This window comes from Melanostigma gelatinosum (assembly GCF_949748355.1).
Source record: "Melanostigma gelatinosum genome assembly, chromosome: 5".
NCBI classification, from domain to species: Eukaryota; Metazoa; Chordata; class Actinopteri; order Perciformes; family Zoarcidae; genus Melanostigma; species Melanostigma gelatinosum.
Window position 1 is genome coordinate 2,565,645 of NC_136638.1, and position 17,631 is coordinate 2,583,275.

Genomic DNA, 17,631 nt, shown 5'->3' on the forward strand with positions numbered 1-17,631 from the left:
TTGAAGGGGATTGTGTATGCAGCGGAGTGCCGTCTATTCACATTCCTGAACAATATTTGGCGCTAATGCCTTGTAATGCTTAGACACCCGCCATTTCACAGCATAGAAGAACACCCACACAGTTTGTTTTCATGCTAATTGAGCGAAACGCAAGTAAACATAGTTTCAAAGATTTTCTTCAAAAAAGTGGCTCAGGACAGTTGATTTCTCAGTTTCATGTTTTCATTAGAACCTGTTGCTTTTTAAAAATTTAAAATAAAGAAATTATATACACAAATACATACACAGACATACACATATACACACAGATACATACACGCTTACACACCTTTACTGGTTTAAGGTACATTCTCAGCCTTTGTGCTGTTAAAAGACGTTTCAGGCTGGGAAGAGTGGATTTCGTGAAAGTAAACGTGGTTTCAAAGATTTTCTTCAAAAAAATGGCTCAGGACAGTTGATTTAACAGTTTCATGTCATTTTCATGAATAACTGCTGTTTTCAGCACTTTACCGCTGTGAGAAATCTATGTTTAAAAGCGCTCCTAGTGCTGGATATTATGTCTCACAATATATTTACATGTAGAAGGTTTAAATTAAAAGGAGAGTTACTGAATGTATTGTGCACTGTGAGAGAAACCAGATACCTTATGACACCATCATATAAGGTAATACATGTTGCTGGGCCAGAAACGGACAGGAACGGAGGCATGCTTCAAGAGGGGGGAGAAACGGGTGCATCAGTGTCTGACCACAGACCAACAGGGCACAGAGCAGGAAGAACAGATCAGGGTTCAGCTAGGGCTGGGCGATAAATCGATTTAATCGATTAATTCGAATGTGTGCTTTAAGGCGATGTGTTTTATTGAAAATCGAGAAAATCGCCCCCACCCCTCCCCCCCGTTGGGTTCCCGTAGTAGAGTGCGCGCGCATTGTTTACAAACTAAAACAATGTCACCGCCGCCGCCGCCGCCACCTCACAACAACAACCCAGCATTTTGGAGACATTCACCAACTGTGCTCCGCATGAGAAGAAGAGTGCCCGGTGGAAAGCCATCACGGATGCAGTCGCGATGTATATCGCAAAAGATATGGTGCCCATATACACCGTGGAAAAGCCGGGGTTTATTCACCGTCTCAAAGCTTTGGACCCCAGGTACGTGCTACCAAGCCGTAAACATTTTTCTGACGTTGCCTTGCCTCGGCTGTACAATAGTACACGCCAAAGGATCTCTGCGGAGCTGGAGGGGATGTCATTCTACTCCGCAACAACTGACCTGTGGTCCAGCAGGTTGACCCAGACACCGATCCACTTGACTGGTGGAAGCGTCACCAACTTAACTTTCCAAGGCTAAGTACTTTAGCAAAGAAATACCTCTCTGTGCCAGCTACAAGTGCCCCCTCTGAGAGGCTTTTCAGTGTGTGGGGGGGGGGCATTGTTACATGCCACCGTGCATGCCTGAAGCCAGAGGTAGTAGACAGGCTTGTCTTCCTGGCAAAAAATATTTAGAAAAAACATGCACTACTGTTTAATACTGTTGGTTATGTTGTGAATGCACTTGATTTTGTTTACATGCACTTATTTACTGTGCAAAATATGTTATGTTGATGTTAGATCAGATGTTGCACTTTTGAAAATGTGAATGTTAAAGGGTCATATACATTTTATTTCATGCTGTGTTTGTATCAGTGTATTCAGTTAGAAAAGCTTACTGTAAAAAGTTACATTTGCACAGTTGTTTACAATGGAAGGCTACTATTTAATGCCATTTAATGTTATGTTTAATTTAATTTTATATTTAAATGATTCAGGCAAACAAAAGAGTGACCAAATACTTTTTGTATACTACAGGCACCTTTCTACAATGTTCAGGTTTTGTTTGCACTTTATTTTTATCAACCTACTTGGGAAAATCATCACAAAATAAAAGAAAAAAATGTTTTCAACAGCTTCTGTCATCTGCAAAAAATTTTGGGGGAAAAAAATCGATTTAAATCGTGAATCGGATTTTTTGTAAAAAAATCGGAGATTTTTTTTTTAGGCCATATCGCCCAGCCCTAGGTTCAGCCAATCCCTGAGCTGATCGATATGGTGAAGAATGTGAAATATGAGACATTTCAGAGACTCTTCAGCGACAAAAGACTTTGAATCCCCGGAGATGGGCAGATCTCCAGACTGTCTGGCAGATACACCAGTCTGTCGGGTGGTACAGATTACATCTCAATTCCATGGAATATGTATATATGTTTTGTAATTCATAGTGTGATTCAGTTTGTAACTGCATTTGCTTTTGTTAGATATTAAATACCTTTTGATTTTAACTTGAACCAGCTGATTCGGCCTTGTTTTGCTGACCGACGAAGGAGCGGGGGGGGCTTTTCCTTTTGCTGAGAAATTCTGAATGCTGCCTAAAGATGCATTTTCACTTTTTATGCTCTTAAAAGACGTTTCAGGTCTGGAAGAGGCCAAAAGTAGATTTTCTGAAAGTAAACATGGTTTCAAAGATGTTCTTCAAAAAAGTGGCTCAGGACAGTTAGGGGTTAGGTTTGGGCAGGGACGTGGCCTCCTGGTGGAGGTCACGGGGGGCACGGGCACAAGGGGAACATTTATCGAAAAGAGATCTCGGGTGTTCTTTTATGAGGAGCATAGGTATGCTTAAAAAAAATCACCCCATAGTAAACAACCTTCTAAAATAATCCGTTTAAAATGGGTAAAGGGTTTAAAAAGAACAGCAGAGCAGACTCAGGACGGGCAACGGGAGTCGACCCTTAAAAGAAAACCCAGGATCTCCAGGGTCCGTCCCCCGGTGTGGGTTCCTGTAAAATCCATAAAAACAGGCAAACAAGGGGATAAAGGAATAAAAACAAAATCACACAGTGTTTCCTTAATATATGAATAAATAAAATATAAATAAATAAAATATATAACAAACATAAAAAAGGGATAAATTAACACAGTATATATATACAACATGTTTCTGGCGCCACTCACAGGGGTGGTCACACATTGGACCCTGTGTTCTCTCTGGGTCTTGATATTGATAATACCCGTTGTGAGGACCTATTGATCAGTGACCATAAATGTATTTTCTTTGATCTTTCTGTCAATGCTGACCCCTTGTGTCTGAAACAAACATTCCACTCCCGCATTATTACTCAGAGTACAGCTGATCATTTCTCTATGCACTTCTGCTGTGATATCAACACAAATCTCAATGATGTTGAACACTTGATACAGTCATTTAATGAACATTGCACCACTTTGCTGGATTAAGTGGCACCTCTTAAGGAAAGGACCAGGGCTGCCTATAACACTACTCCGTGGATGACAGACGCTGTGTGCAGCCTGAGACAGAAGTGTCGCAGGACAGAGCGGCTCTGGAAAGCTACTGGGCTAGAAGTGCATCGTTTATATCTCAAAGACCTAAGAGTTTCTTTTAATACTGGAGTAAAGGAAGCTAGAACTGCTTATTTTGCCAACTTAATCTCTTCCTCAGAGAGAAATCCCAAGATTCTGTTCGACACAATTAAAGGAATTGTTTCACCGTCTGTCTCCACTTTACCATGCTATTCTGTTGACAAGGTAACAGGTATTAGGTCTGGCATTCAGCCTGGGATCTGTTCATCTACTTGTAGCTCCTCGCAATCCCCTGCTGTTCTGGACTCTTTCCAGCCTATCAGCCTTCAAGACCTGATGGACTTAATTAACAAAACAAAGCCATCATCTTGCCCTCTGGATATAATTCCATCCTCTCTATTTAAGAAAGTTCTGCGAACTATTGGCCCTGCAGTAACATCTATTGCCAATACCTCATTATCTACAGGAATTGTCCCTTCCTATTTCAAACATGCCACTATCCAGCCCATATTAAAGAAACCAAACTTATATGCAGACGACATCCAACTCCATCTGTCATTCAAACCCAGCGAGGCATTCACATTAACTAGGCTCCTGGACTGTGTCAATGCCATCAGAGACTGGACGGCAGAAAACTGCTTGCAACTCAACGACACTAAGACGGAGGTCCTAGTTATTGCTCCAGAGGAGTTTGTCCCCATGATCAGGCAGAGTATTAGTCCTCTCTCCTCTGCTGCCCATTGCAACCTGCGCAATCTTGGGATTTTCTTTGATCGATCCATATCGTTTGACCCTCATGTTAAGCAGCTGTCCAGGTCATGTTTCTTCCATCTAAGAAATATCAGTAAACTGAGATCTGTGGTATCAACACCTGAATTAGAGATGATCATACACACATTTATCTCCTCTCGCATTGACTACTGCAACTCACTTTTCACATCACTCAGTGTATCTGCTCTTAACCGTCTGCAGGTCATCCAAAACGCTGCCACCAGATTACTCACCAGGACAAATCGACGGTCTCACATCACCCCCGTACTCCGATCTCTCCACTGGCTCCCTGTAGCATCTCGGATACACTTTAAAATTCTCACCATCACTTACAGAGCACTTCACGGTCAGGCTCCGGCTTATGTAGCTGATCTACTTCGCCCCTATTCACCCGCCCGCACTCTCAGGTCAAACGCTCTAGGTCTTCTGTCAGTCCCACGCACACGATTTAAGACACGTGGTCACCGAGCCTTTGAGGCAGTGGCCCCGAGGCTCTGGAATGCTCTGCCTGCAACTCTACGCCTCGCAGATACTGTGGATACTTTTAAAAGCCAGCTAAAAACCCACCTGTTTAGGCTGGCGTTTGTGTAAAAGTAAACCCATGTCCTAGACCTGCTCTTAATATATGTTTTACATTTTTATTTTTTATTTTATTTTTTATTTTATTTTTTAATTTTCTCTGTGTAGATAATTTGTTGACCCTAGGGTCACATTGTGTTTTTTATGCTTTTAAATGTCTGCTCTGTTAAGCACTTTGTGATACTACTGTCTGTGAAAAGCGCAATATAAATAAAATTCATTCATTCATACACACACACCCCACATCTAAAACATTAAGAAAATAAATAAGTGCTTTAAAAAGTAAAAACATGCAAAAGTGAGGCAAGATAAGGAAACACTGGGTTAAAGGGATAAGTGCCATAAAAATGTGTAAGATTCTGCCCAATGACCTCATCCCCCGTCAGCCGTTAAAGTGAAGGGAGAAAAAAAGGGGGGGGGGGTTGTTTAAAAAAAAGTTGGTTAGGTTTGGTTGGAAGCGGGGCCCTCCTAAGAGGGCCACGAGGGGCACTGGGCTGTCCTTTAAAAAGGCTTTAATGAAAACCCTAAGAATAAAAAGCAATTAAACAATTTGATTAAAAACAGCCTGACAGCAGAGCAACCGCCAGGGTTAGGGTTAGGTAAGGGAAAAAGTAGTTTTCAGGGTTAGGTGTTCGGGGATTGTGATAACTATGCTGGAAGCCAGCATAGTTATCTGTGCACTGTCCATCGCCGCCTCAGCCCCCGAAGCACCGACCTCTCATTCAAGCCCTTGTATCCAGTCTGGCAATCCAGATCCTTTCAGCCCTTTTCCTCTGGGCGATGTTCCACCTGGGGTTACACTCAATGACAGTCGTTAAAACTGATTTCCATTCATGTAATAAAAAGTGTTTCACCAAAGGTGTCTCCATCTTTATCCTCTTCAGTATATTGTGTTTGTGTTGCATGAAACGAATAGATATGGTGTTGCCTGTTTCACCCACATACTGTAAACCACACTTTTTACAAGAAATCAGATATATACAATTTTTTGACTTCAGACTGCCCCGGGTCATTGTCTGAAAGACCTCTTTTGTGTACCGATTAGTCAACCAGTTTTGACCGGCCCTGTACTCTGGATTTAGGATCCGAGAGGGGTTTAATCTTCGCTTTTACCAGGAGATCCTGTAAATTCCTATTTTTCCTGAATGCAGCAATAACACTATAGTTTTGTAATGTTGAGGTTCCTGTAATATGTTTGTGAAAGTTCCTCCTACTTTCTTCGATCAGTTCAACCGTTGACGGGGAAAATGTCGTCACAAATGGAAGGTTACAAGTTACTACTGGTACTTTATTTATTTGCATATGCGGGAGCAAATTTCTTCCCCATAGCTGTACCTTTAATTTGAAGGAAGAATTCTCCATTAAATGTGAAATCATTTTTGGTCAAATTAATCTCTAATAACTGTAATAATTATTTTTCTGGTCTTTTTTTGTTTGGGTGTTTCCAAAATACATTTTTTATGGCCTGCATGCCTTCTTTGAAGTCATTAGTATATAGACTGTCTATGTCAATTGTGAATAGAGTTATCAGGAATGTGTAGTTTTTTCACTATGTTGACAAAGTGGTACGTGTCCTTTATATAACTAGGATGTGTGGTCGAGAGAGGATTGAGGAAGTAATCTAGGTACTCTGCCGTGTAATATGTTTCACTGCTGCAGTCAGACACGATGGGTCTACCTGGAGGGATTTCATGTGGCTTGCTCCACTTATTTGGATCCTTGTGGATTTTAGGCAGCATGTAGAACAATCTGGCTCTGGGTTCCGAGCTGCCCATTAAATAATATTTCTGTTTTGCCTTGATGAATCTTTTCTCATAAAGAGTTTGAATGATTTTGTTCATAATAGGAATAGTCTCTGGATAAATAGGTTTGGTCAATTTAGTGTAATATTTGGGGTCGTGAAGTTGTCGATAACCCTCCCATACATATTGTTCTCTGTCCATAATGACCATAGCACTGCCCTTGTCAGCTGGCTTGATGATGATATGTTTATTACTGTTCAGTTCTGTCAGTGCTCTTACCTCTTCAGTACTCAGGTTGGGTGATACACAATGAACCTTAAACTCAGTATCCAAATACTTCAGGTCCTCCTTGATGAGAGCAGTGATTTCACTGGGTGTTTGTCCCTGGGGGGGAGTCCAGGTTGATTTCTGCATGAAAGGCAGCGCTTCAGAGTCTTTTGCATGTTCATAATAAGCTGCCAGTTTCAACTTCCTGTGAGGGTTAGGGTTAGGGTTAGGTGCAGGGGAAAAAAGAAGCTCTGGCTGCCTTTAGGCAGTCAGAGGGCACGGGCACACAAACTATAGGCATTAATACTTGTAATTCTCAAAAGGGTTTTGTATTGTATATTTTTTAATTTTTAATATTTTGCAGGTGTCCTGGCGGGTCTCCAAGAGGAGGTGTCCCCGCCCTCATCAGAGGAGGTAAGTCCATCGTTTTGATCCACTGGCTCTAATTATTTTGGTTAAGACCATGTGGATAAACTGTATTAAGTTTATTAATCCACTGTCTTTAGCCAGTCGCTGTCTATCCGACCACCAGGATCCTGACTCCAACCCCATGATGAGGAGGTTTTCCCTCCCATGTTGTCTAAAGTGTTCGTAGAGGTGAGTTACTTTATTAGTTTTGTCAATCAAGTTCAGGTGTTGCTTCAGTCTTAGAATTAAACTGTTCTTGGTTTGCCCAATATACAGTTTTTTACAAACCACACACTCGATGCAATACACCAAATTCATTGACCCTGGTTTGGTCAGGTGCCAAACGGGTGCACTCAAGTGAGTGTGTTGGTTCACCATGAATTTAGTATTTTTAAAGTGTCTGTTGTGCTTGTCTTTTTATGTTTTCCGCCCAGGGAGGCATGTACTAGAGATTATGTTTTTGTTTCTTCTAAACGCTGCTATAATTTTGAAATCCAAAAGTGATTCCACTTCGTCCTGTACCCTCTTAAAGTTACTTTTAACCTTGGCATTCAAGGTCCTGGAGGCAGGAGAAAAGGTGGAGACAAAGGGGAGCAGGTGATGGTTATTATCCCCCCCCCCCCCCGGGTTTCAGGCTTAGTTGGTAGTCCCGCTGGACGTCAACCTTAATCCCCCGGAGGAAGGTCCTGCTATACCCCCGACGTCTCAGGGCCCGGAATAGGGTCATTGTCGCCGCCTCGACATCCCCCGCTACCATACAAATCCTACGAAACCTTATTAATTGTGACTTCACAATTCCCCGGTAGGTGTGTTTCAGGTGGTAACTGGACTTGTGTAACAGTGCGTGGGTGTCGGTCGGCTTAAAATACACCCTCGTTCCCAGGCTCCCCTCCCCATTTTCCCTCCTAATCAGGAACACCTCGGTATCCAAGAATGGAATTTTCTCTTGTTGTAAATTATATTTAACTGAGATGGAGGGGTGGTGGTTATTAAGGACCGAAATGAAATCAGAGAAGTCGGCCTTGGAATGACTCCAAATCCCGAAAATATCATCCAGGTATCTAACATAGAAACTTGGAAGTTTTCTGCACTTGGGGAAGACGGTACGCTCCCAGTCTGCCATATAAATGTTGGCGTAAGCCGGGGCGAACTTCTTCCCCATCGCAGTTCCATGGACCTGGAGATACCATTCAGAGTTAAATCATTCAGAGTTAAATTCAAAGTCATTTTTCACAAGGCCTAATTCCAAAAGTGTAAGGAGGGCCTCATCCGGCCTAGTGGGGTCAGGGTACTTCCTGAAGATCTCTCGTACCGCTTTCAGGCCCAGTTGAGTCTCTATATTTGTGTAAAGAGAGTCAATATCCACAGAGAAAAGCATTCCACCAGGTGTTAGGGTTAGGGGTTAGGGTTAGGGGTTAGGGTTAGGTTTAATTGGGAGCGGGGCCCTCCTAAGATGGCCACGAGGGGCACTGGCACAAGGGGGCTGTCCTTTAAAAAGGCTTTAAAAAAAATCCTAAGAAATAAAAAACAATTAAACAATTTTATTAAAAACAGCCTGACAGCAGAGCAACCGCCAGCGGGACAGACGGAGAGGAGATGCTAAAAGGGGAAGGGTTAGGGTTTAGGGTTAGGGTTAGGGTTAGGGTTAGGTAAGGGAAAAAAGTAATTCTGCCTACCATAGGGTTAGGGTTAGGGTTGGGTTAGGGTTAGGGTTAGGGTTTAGGGTTAGGGTTAGGGTTTGGGTTAGGTTTAATTGGGAGCGGGGCCCTCCTAAGAGGGCCACGAGGGGCACTGGCACAAGGGGGCTGTCCTTTTAAAAAGGCTTTAAAAAAAACCCTAAGAAATAAAAAACAATTAAACTATTTTATTAAAAACAGCCTGACAGCAGAGCAACCGCCAGCGGGACGGGCGGAGAGGAGATGCTAAAAGGGGAAGGGAGGTTAAAAGGCACAATAATTATATAAATATAAAAAGATAATTTAACATATAATAAATGTATATACACACACACACATCTAAAACTTTAAAAAGATAAATAAATAGATAAGTGCTTTTAAAAAAAATAAATAAGTAATAAGTGCTTTTTTAAAAAAGGGGGGGGGGGAAATTAAAATAACATACAAAAATGGAAAAATGTATAAAATGATGCCAAATAACCCTATCCAACTTCAGTCTAAAAAATGGGCCTCGTCTGCCTGTGGGGGGAGGGAAGGACATAGGATGTATCTCCAACCTGGGAAGATTTAAAATAAATAAATAAATAATCAGATAATTAAAAATATAAATAAATAATTTAACAATAATACACAATTAAATTAGTTAAACGGGTGAATAAAAACATGCATAATATATTAAAACCACACGTGAAAGACAAGTATAAATATATGAACATATAAAATATAAATAAATAAACATGTATATAATATAAGATAAACACCATGGTGGAGATGCTAAAAGGGGAAGGGAGGTTAAAAGGCACAATAATTATATAAATATAAAGAGATAATTTAACATATAATAAATGTAAATACACACACACATCTAAACTTAAAAAAAAAAAAATAGATGAGTGCTTTTAAACCAATAAATAAGTAATAAGTGCTTTTTAAAAAAAAAAGAAAATTTAAATAAATTAAGTGCTAAGTGCTTTGAAATGTAAAAACATACAAAAATGGAAAAATGTGTAAAATGATGCCAAATAACCCTATCCAACTTCAGCCACACGGTTGGGAGTCTAAAAAATGGGCCTCGTCTGCCCGTGGGGGGAGGGAAGGACATAGGGTGCATCTCCAACATGGGAAGATTTAAAATAAATAAATAAATAAATAATCAGATAATTAAAAATATAAATAAATAATTTAACAATAATACACAATTAAAATAGTTAAACGGGTGAATAAAAACAAGCATAATATATTAAAACCACACGTGAAAGACAAATATAAATATATAAAATATAAATAAATAAATAAACATGTATATAATATAAGATAAATACCATGGTGGAGATGTAATGGGGGTGAGAGAAGGGACAAAGGGATGGCAGGCGAGGCTCCAATAAAAACAGACTGGGAGTTAATATTTTTCATTCAGCCCGTGAGGGTCTATAGTACCCAGTCTGTGGATCCATTTCCTCTCCGCTGCTTGCCGCTGCGCCCTGCTCCACTGCCCGCTGCTCTCCAGGCCCACACTTTGGAGACCATGTGAGCCATGGAGTTTAAAATGTGCATATAGGACGCTCGTGCCATTTCCACTGTTGATCATATAAAAATGCTGCTTAATTCTCAGGTGTAGCTCATTCTTTGTCTCCCCCACGTATAGTTTGTGGCAGGCCCCGCATCTAAGAGCATAAACCACATTCGATGCTGTGGGTGGCAGGGCCTGCCCCAAGTTAAAACCGAGTCTGCTCTGGGGGTTAAAAACGTGGGGGAGACGCATAAAACCGATCTCCGAACCTCGAAGCGCCTCCCTCCTGGTCTCTTTTTTGTTCAGGTCAGTGTGGACCAGGATATCCTTTAAGTTTTTATTCCTACGAAAGGCGGAGATCATCCGGCACCCAACCAGGGCGGCACAGTCCTCCCTCGTCCCCTGGAAGTTGCTTCTCAGTGTCTTTAAAAAGTTGTGTGTCCCATCTGAGAAGGTTAGGGTTAGGTTTAATTGGGAGCAAGGGTTAGGGTTAGGGTTAGGGGGTTAGGGTTAGGGTTAGGTTTAATTGGGAGCAAGGGTTAGGGTTAGGGTTAGGGGGTTAGGGTTAGGGTTAGGTTTAATTGGGAGCGGGGCCCTCCTAAGAGGGCCACGAGGGGCACTGGCACAAGGGGGCTGTCCTTTTAAAAAGGCTTTAATAGCTGTCAGCTATATGTGGTTGCGTGTGTCGGCGCACACGTGTGTTAGAATAACAGGTGAGAGTTTCACCCACAATCCGGAGCTCTATGTGTGTGCAAGTTACGGAAAACAAGCGAAACTAGAAAATGCATTTCCTGCTGAAAATGCGTTGGAATGCTGAAAGCTGAAATGAATCTCAAAAACATTGCTGAAAATAGATATCCAATTTTTAAAAAATTGCAAAAAGCTGAATAATTCAAAAAGTTGAAAGATTACAAATATGAAGTTATGTCACCCCTCTCCTGAAAGAGCTGAACATTTTGATATTCGAACGGTTTCTGTAGCTTAAAAGAATTCCAGCAGTAGTGATATTTGTTGTAGTAGTAGTAGAAGTATTATTCGCAGTATAAGTATGAGTAGCATTTGAATAAGTACTAGTTGTAGCAGTAGTGATATTTGTAGTAGCAGTAGTAGTAGAAGTTGTCGTCGAAGTATTTGTAATTAGAAGAAGTAGTAGAAGTAGTAGTATCAGCAGTCGTACTAATAGCTGTAGTAGTATTAGTACTGGTTATTAGTACTGGTAGTAGCAGGAATAGCAGTATTAGCAGTTGTGTTATCAGTAATAATAGTAGTGGTAGTGGTAGCAATAGCAGTAGTGGTAGTAATAACATTTATGGTAGCAGTAATAGCAGTAGCAGTAGTAGTAATAGTAGCAACAGCAAAAGTTGTAGTAGTAGTGGTAATACTAGAAATATTAGCAGTAGTAGTAGTTGTCACAGTATTAGTAAGAGCATTCATTATTTCAACAAAAAAGCCTAATTTTGAGCGAAACGTTTAAATACAGTTAATCCATGAGGCTTTTATTTTGAAAGGGTGGGACTGGGTGGGGGAGGGAGGGGGAGAGGAGACATAATCATCATGTTTGACACACATAAACAGAGGTTATTAAATGACAGGCTCATCACGAGCATTTCAGTTAGGATTCATTCTGTGGGGCTTTTATTTTAAAATGGCGTGTGTGTGTATGTGTGTGTGTGGGGGGGGGGGGAAAGACCTCTAAAGATCCCTAAGACCTGAATGACTGTATGAGAGACACAGAGAGAGAGAGGGAGAGGAGTGTATGTGCGCGTGTGTCTGTGAGTCTGTGTGTTTATCAACATCACTAATTGGCTCAATCGCAAACACCTGTGTGCCTGAAGCCATTTCATGGAGATAAAACAGGAAAACACCTCTCAAACAAATCATCAAAACTCCCATAACCGTAGCTCATATTGCTCCGATATTAATAAATGAGAGGAAGGATGAGTTGAAGAACAGATCCTGTAAAAATTGTGTCTGTAGTGTAAAAAATGTGGCTTAACTGGCGATCTAGAAATGGGGTACCGTGTTCTGTGGAAGATGTTTTTGAAGCAAAATTGGTCTCTATGGAGCAGAAAGTTGGTTTTCCTCTCAATTAACGGCTTCTGTGTCAAATGTGGAAATGTGTGGGATTCCACAGTAATTTTTCTACGACAAGGACAATATTAGCTACTTCTACATCCAGAAATTATGCATGAAGAGTGAAGATTGTGGACACAGTGGCAAAACACAAATGTTTTTTTCACAAGAATCTCAAGCTGCTCTTCACTCTAGCGGTGACATCACGCACTCTAAGCTGCGCAATACACACCCATTATAAAGTCAGAAAAGGGCTGAAAAATCATAAAAGTTAAATTGCTGCAGTTCAAAAAGTTTAAAAGATATCAAAAAGCTGAATCATGTTGGCAATAGTTGAGGGTTTTCTCAACATTTGAAAGTTGAAATGGTGTATGTCGCTGAAAGTATGAGGAAGTTGAAGGATTTGAAAGTTTTTGAAGTTTTCGAAGGATTTGAAAATCTTCTCCATAGAAACCCATTAAAAAAAAAGTTGCAAAAAGCTTAATAATTCAAAAGGTTTAAAGGTTAGAAATAGAAAAAGTCATAGCAGACATGATCTGAAGGAGCTGAACATTTTGATAGTTGAACGGATTCTGTAGCTTAAAAAATGAAGAAGAAGCATTGCGACGAAACGGGGGACGGAAGAAATAGTGGAATAAAGAAACAGGATAACAATAGTTGGAATGCTTAACAGCATTTCAACAATAAAAGGGCAGAGAGAGAGGAATCAGAGTTTCTGTGTGCGATGTCGCGTTGTAGTGAAACTGAGGATCGCCGATCGTATCTCACACAAGTTGGCGTTGTTGCTTCGCGAACTGACGGCACTTATGCCCGATAGTCGCGTTTCCACACTTCACTCAAAGAATCGATTCAAGGAAATAGAGCAAGAACAAAAAATTGAATAAAATAATCCCAAAAGCAACAGTCAAACAGGAAACGCACAGTACGACGGGCCTCGGAGCTCCGTCGACGATTGCGCAATCTCTCAGCAAAACGAAAACAATGACTTTAACACGACAAAAACACGGGAATAATAACATATAAATGAATGGCCTGAATTAAACTTAAGTTAATTTAAGCTAAACTACGCCCAGACACCGTAACTCTTACTATGAGATGCTTCGTGGCAAGGTTGTAGAGGGTTTGTCGATGAATGGTCTTTTCCTCCTCCAGGAGGAAAAAGAAAAGCGTGAGAGGCTGCTGTTTCGGCGTCGCTGGTGAGCGGCTGCTGTTTCGGCGTCGCTGGTGAGCGGCTGCTGTTTCGGCCCGGCTCGCTGCAGAGAGGAGGGCCTGTGGTTTCCAACGTCGGCTGAGACACGTGTCGGTTCGTATCTCCCGGTAATGGTCGGTGAAGGAAGATTGTTTGGTCTCCCTAGTACCGTAGCGTGTACACGAAGGGGGGGGAGCGGCGCGTGGGAGGAAGGATGCTTCTCGCGGGCCGAGGCCTTAAACTCAGAAACGACGTGGTCGGTTTTTGACCAGCGAAATGGCACGTGCGTGCTGAGATGAGTGGGGGTTGAGGTCGATCGGGTCCTCTGGTGATTCTTCTTAGAGACCAGACGGAAGTCCAGAGCGAAGAGACCGATTTTGGGCTGCGTTGCCGCTTATAAGCGGGTCTCTGCGCACAGCGGGAGACGGCTTGTCGGCCAATGAAAGGTCCACCTCCGCGGTGGACCGAAGGTGGACGTGTGGTCATCTCAAGGGGGCAAGGATCAGACCCTAGGTCATTTGTGAGGAGGGGAGGCCCATGTGAGGGACTCAACCAGCCAGGAGGTGTCGCCAGAACCCCAACACCAGCAACTGATAATAAAACAGATGATTTATTTTCATTATTTTAGCCGATTGTTGTAAATTACTATAAAAGTAATAATTTGGAAAGAGTGTATTATGTTCCATTTTGTTGCAAAACCAGCAAAATCATACTTAAATAAAATGAATGACAAACAAAAAAGTACAACGTACTTACTCTAAGGATGCATACAGAGAACAGGGGGCTCCGGTGACTCAACTAAAATCATAAAACTGATTAATGGAAGCTGATCTGTCATAACAACAATGGGTGTTCTCAGGAAATGTCTCAGGAAATGTGACTCCGCCCCCTCAGCTCCGCAGCTTCTTGACGGGTCGAACTATGCTCGCCTGCCACAGCTGACTCTTTCCGCTGAACTGCCACAGACTGCCGCTAAGTGACGCTGAGTGACACAGAGTGCCACAGACTGACGCTGAGTGACACAGACTGACGCTGAGTGACACAGACTGACGCTGAGTGACACAGAGGTGCCAGTGCCACAAGAAGGATCTCGCTGTCTCTCGACGCTGAGTCATTACAGAGCAACACCAGCTCACTTTGTGTAAGTCTAGTCTGAGTTCACCAGAAGCAGGCTTCAGTAAAGTGACAGTAATCACCAGGTTGTGCTTTATGAGAATAACTATAAGTAAAGGTAGTAGGGTCATGTAAGCAGAACTAAGATAATTCATTATTCCATGAAGAGAATGTAGAATGAAGTCAGTGTATTTTTTAAGGTCGCCATAGGTCCTATATATATTCTAGACATTTTTTGCAATTATTGATGTTTTGAGGGATATTTCAACAACTGTAATCCTTTTATACAGGCGACAAGTGCCTTCAACCCTTAAAGGGCGGCCATCCTCCGGGCTGCCATCCTCCGGGCATCCAACCTGAGGAAGATGATGGGCATCTCATTCTGAAGTCTATGGTAAGTCAATGTAACCAGCCACATGTACTGTTTTGTATTACAGAAAATGTTTTAAGATCCTAATATCACTAATAGTTATAACAAGTCATTGCGACAGCACAAAAAACTCAGTTCACGCCTGTTGAATAGAACATGTCTGATTTTGAGAAACTAAAACAATGCTGAACTGTTTAGCTTTAACTTGTCATTGTGAAGTAAATGTTGATTGCACAGTGTAAGGGCTATAGAAAAATGACACCACGTTCCTTTTGTCTTCCCCACCATCGTCTGCTGTTCAAGTTAAAATGTGTCAGAAATGAAGTGATGGGATTTACTAGGTTACATGTGTCACACATCAGTCATGTGAATTAGTAGAGAGTGGGAACCTCCACACCACTGGTGGTACCGCTCCATAGAGGGATGTACAGACTACTAGCACTGTTTTAAATAATGAAGCACATTGTATTCATATGTGAATAACGTCTATTAATTCCTAATAGGTAGGGAGAGATCTTCCAACTAATGTAAAATGAATGTGTTCCATTGATTCTCTCATATACAGCACGCCTTGGCTGGCAGCACAGTGACGGTTTCAAAGAGGGCCTTCCTGCGGCTTCATCGATCATGACCCTTTTTTGCCAGGAGCTGGCTGCTCTGGTGTTCACAAAGGAGGTCCTTGCACTGTCCACCCTGACTGGGAAGTCTGGGAAAGTGGGACCACCGAAAAGACAACTGGATGTTGCCAAAGTGCAGGCCTCAACAGGTAGGTCATCGTCTTGAGTCGTATGTAGACAATTTAAAGCTTCTGTGATTTATAAAGCAGCAGGATCACATGTTCGTGGTAAACACACCACCCGTGATGAAATATATGTTCGACCTGCACTGGTAGGAATATTGGCATATCATATTGATATAGTTCCTCAATGTTAATCCTGTTAATCCTGACATCATTTCTCGTCTCTTCTCTTAACAGATGCTGTTATTCAAGAGTTTCCGCAGACGAGTGCCTCGGACGTGCGAGCGGTCATCAGACGGAAGTGTAACAACGAGCAGTTCAACCAAAAGAAAGGAACATAATGTGGAGCATGTTTGAGTTTCTATTTCGTGAGCGAGAGTCTGCAGCGGTGCAATTTGTTTTGATGGTTCAGTGTTCTGTGTTTTAATTTGACACATGGTCATTCTGTTTTCTTTAGTAATACATGTACCATGTAAACTTCAAGCAGAATTTTTTTGCTCTCTGTTAAGTATATTTTTGTTGTATTTCTCGAAAATGCACTATATTACATTTATTTGAAAGCGTGTTTAAAGATTTAATTTGCAAATTGTTAGACATACAATGTTAGTATATTTTATATATTTGCAAAGAGTACAATTGTTGGCAATGTATTTGCAATGTACTATTATATATATATATATACATATATAAAGAAGAATATATTTGAAATTCAATAAATGTTTTAGAATTTTATTATTGTTTAATCTTATTGTTCAAAACAAGATCAATGACATCAGATATTGTTAATATTTGTGGTTACACTTATCACAATGTGTTTTCTGTGCATGCATTACACTAGCAAACTTCATTTTTCCTTTACTACTTTATTGACTTGAAAGCGAAATAAGTACCACATCAAATTCCAAACTTTTTATTTAAACGCGTAATACTGCCTGTATAGAATCACAAGCACCTGCTACCTGGAAGGGGATCTGATCATTTAAACCACTACAAAGGCCAACACATTGTACTCAGGCAAAATGCGACCTTTGACCTTTGTGATGATAGAGGAAATTAATCCAATTTACAACGAAAGAGGAAACTAATATTGTATCTCACTAGAAACATTTATTTTTCCTACAAAATTACATTCCAATATCATTAAACTGCAATTTCAATTACATTTCGAGACATGTTTTTTCTCTCATATCACGGTCGCAGTTTTCAACAGCCCTCCTCCCACAGCAGTCTTCTGCAGACCAGTGTTATTGGATGGGAATTTTACGACAGTGTCATGCTGGTGTGTCCAACATGCTAAATAGCTGGTAGTCTGTTGCATTGGTTCCCAACTCAATTCATCCTGACAGTCTGCATCCGCCTACAGCTCCAGAGATCAATCTGAGGGGTCACGAGACCGGTAACATGGCAGCAAAGAAGAAAAGAGAACCAATTAATCTGGTTTTTGCTCTTGTCTTTTGAGATTAGGGAAAACAAATTAAAACATTCTCGAGTCAAACATTCTGTAACTCAATGGCATTAAAACTGAAGTCATTTTATTTGGACTACAGCATTTAACCCAGATATGGGTCCAATCTGGCAGCTTTCAGGTCTGGCGACAGGGACGAGCTCAGGAGAGTCCAGCGCGACCTGAAGTTGTTGATCAGAGAGTGCAAGGACACCTACAGGAGGAAGCTGGAGGCCAAACTCCAGCAGAACAACGTGAAGGAGGTGTGTGAGAATCACTTTCTTTAATTTCTCCAGTGCATTCAACACCATCCAACCAGCGCTGCTGAGTGAGAAGCTGCGAGTGGTGGGGGTGAACGCGTCCACCGTCTCCTGGATCACTGACTACCTCACAGGC